Source organism: Lucilia cuprina, chromosome 2, assembly GCF_022045245.1.
Source record: "Lucilia cuprina isolate Lc7/37 chromosome 2, ASM2204524v1, whole genome shotgun sequence".
Taxonomy (NCBI): Eukaryota; Metazoa; Arthropoda; class Insecta; order Diptera; family Calliphoridae; genus Lucilia; species Lucilia cuprina.
Window position 1 is genome coordinate 13,831,139 of NC_060950.1, and position 3,294 is coordinate 13,834,432.

General features: G+C 27.1%; 1 protein-coding gene across 1 annotated transcript in view; it reads right to left on the minus strand.

Annotated features, from left to right (window-relative positions):
* The window catches only part of LOC111679157 (alpha-tocopherol transfer protein-like), a 10,160-nt gene extending 9,026 nt beyond the window's left edge, over window positions 1–1,134 (minus strand). Inside the window, exon 1 of the mRNA XM_023440669.2 lies at window positions 803–1,134. The gene's annotated coding sequence lies outside the window, so the exon portion shown is untranslated. The remainder of the gene's footprint in view (window positions 1–802) is intronic.
* Between the last annotated feature and the right edge of the window lie 2,160 nt (window positions 1,135–3,294).

A 3,294-nucleotide genomic window follows, 5' to 3' on the forward strand; every position in this document is an offset into this window, starting at 1 on the left:
GAAAGCCAAGAAGAAATACATATATAATTTTTTCTACAAATTTCATAACTTCAACTATCCATGCCTGACTAATAACACCAACCAAAAAACGTGTCAGAGCAACAGGGTCAGTGAGTTAGACCTGAGCAGATACCTGCTTACAAACATATTTATTTATGTTTTTCATTACAATGGTTCATATACTAATCTTATTCATTAAATGAACGTACATATTATGTGTTAAAGAAAGTTGCTTTTTTTCGAAACATTAACCGTATAGTTAAAGTAATAAATATTACATAAAATTGTATTTCATGATTTCAAACGTCCATAATAGTTTATTTTTTCTTCATTACAAACAACAAATAACATTCATTCACTAGTTTCTTATAAATTTTAACATAAAAAAATACATATTTTTACAATGGCAGTTAAGTGTTTAAAGAAAATATTTAACCGAAACCCCAGTCTGACTATTAGGGGGCCAGTGTTGTGAGAAGATTGCTGCAATATGCTCAAAAAACAACACTTTTTTGTTATTATTCATTAATTTTTTTTACATTACACTCTAAATTACACTATAGCTGACTGAGAGTTCAGTTCATTGGTATTAAGTTTAAGACATTTTGTTGCTGTTTTTTTGTTACTAGTATTCACAAACAAACAAAAAAACATTTACAATTTATTTGTTAATAAAAAATTACCAAAGAAAAAAAGTTGTTTTGCGGAAGTTTCGTAAACAAATTTTGGATTTTTTAAAATAAAGCTAGTTTTTCAATTATTTGAAATGTGTGATCACTGCTGTTGCACTAATAAAACTTACCACTGTTTTTGTAAAAGTTGTATAAATTTATTTCAACTACAAGTTTAAGTTGTAGTAAAATTACTTCTAATATTTTTTTGTTTGTTTAAATTCGAAAATGTTAATATTTTTTTAATTCGTAGTTTAAAAACACTTGATCAAGAAAATATTTAACTATTCTAGTCAAGTTGATTACACGTTGTAATAAAACGAAATCTTCGTTAGATTTTTATATATATCTATATAATACTAGCACTATATCTGAATGACCCGTATGCGAACGAACTAATACCATTTAAGGTGAGCAGGTAACTGACGTTCTACTCCGTTAAGCCGTCATTGATGTAGACTTGGTAAAATAACTAAATTTACAAAAATACTAAAGTCGTATTTTAGAGTCGTCGTTTGTTTATTGTTGGATTTTCTGTTAAACCAACATTAACACTCAAAATATGTGTGATTTTGAGTGTTTTACTTTATGCAAAAACTACAACAAATATTGTTTTCAGAGTTGCCATTATATCTATTGGTTTTATCCTGTTTTTGTTTACATCCCACTGTGATTGATTGTGTTTTTAGTTTGAAAATTGTTGTGAAATTTTGTTACGATGTTGCTTTGACCTGGTTCACACTAGGAAACTGTTGTTGAGAAACTGTTTCTTAGTTCTCTTTTGAAGTTTCCTTTATGTCTAAAAAAAAGATATCTATCTATCTATCTATCTATCTATCTATCTATCTATCTATCTATCTATCTATCTATCTATCTATCTAGCTATCTAGCTATCTAGCTATCTATCTATCTATCTATCTATCTATCTATCTATCTATCTATCTATCTATCTATCTATCTATCTATCTATCTATCTATCTATCTATCTATCTAGCTATCTATCTATCTATCTATCTATCTATCTATCTATCTATCTATCTATCTATCTATCTATCTATCTATATATCTATCTATCTATCTATCTATCTATCTAGCTATCTAGCTATCTATCTATCTATCTATCTATCTATCTATCTATCTATCTATCTATCTATCTATCTATCTATCTATCTAAATATCTACCTAACTAACGAGGAGTGTTCAATCAAGCAAGAAACGCAAAAGTGTAAACAGCTGATTCAAAAAAATTAATACAATTTTAAAATGTTGAATTTCTCAATTAGTATAATTATAGAGACTTCGCTTTATATTACACAATTGTCTTCTTTTTTATAAAACATGTTTTGATAACAAACAATGACGTTTTCTGTTATTTTGTATGGTAACGCTGCGAAGTTTAATCATGCACTCCAAAAGAGGATTAACATCAAAATCTATTTTTAGATTAAGTAATCTGGTTATTAATTGGCATTTTATTAGCAACTCAAAAACCCGCCCTAACTAACTTACTAACTAACTAACTAACTAACTAACTTGAAAACATTGTATAGAAATGTTTTCAAGTTAGTTAGTTTTTCCCCAAAACCATAATTTCAAAATGGCAACCCTTAATTCTTATTTACACCAACAATTGAGTTTCAACTCATTTCAAAACCTTGACTTGGATAAACAAGTCTCTCTCTTTTATCGTAAGTACGACTTGAATTGCTCTTAAATTGAAATAAAAATATCTCTTAATATTTTAATTCATATAGTTTTAATCAAGTTGTCCATTATTCATGTTACACATTTCAATACGATATTCTTTACATCAAATGATTAAAAATGTGCATACACATTGCTTATAATTACCAGAGTCTGCTTAAATAATTGGGTTAAGTTCGTTTCGATCGTTCTTTTATTCATAAAAAAGAAACAGAAGCAACAATTTCTTTTTGTCATTGGTTTTATTTTCATCGAATGTCGAAATGTGTTTTTGCGAAGGCCATCAACTACTAGGTAGTAGAATACAACACCTTTGACTTGTTGAGTTGTATATAAATTAATTACTTGATACTATATTTTAATCAGAGTTTTAGAATACGATAAAATTTGGTTCAGTGAATTGAAAAACAAGAAAGAACTTTGCCTTAAGCTGGACAGACAATGTTTTATTTTGAATTATTTTCATATATTTTTTTTTTTTAATTTTTTAAGGTGTTGTAAATTGTTTAGGTTAATCATCAATATGTATACAAAATTGTACTTATTTAAAATTTAAGTGAAATTTTAGGTTTTTGAGAAAAATTCCCAATTGTAAATCGATTGTTTCGAAACAAGTATTTAAAATTAATTTGTACTGTTTCTTAATGTTTTAAGTTATTGACTTTTGATCTAAGAATGACAATAATACTGATTTATATACCACCACCTGTTTGTTAATTACTATCTAAACTAAGAAAATACTTAATTTTTTCTTATTCAGTAGTTCAGCTCTAGTTCAGTTCTATTTCAGTTCTAGTTTAGTTTTAGTTCGGTTCTAGTTTAGTTCTAGTTCAGTTCTAGTTTAGTTCTAGTTCATTTCTAGTTCAGTTCTAGTTCAGTTCTAGTTCAGTTCTAGTTCAGTTCTAGTTCAGTTCTAGTT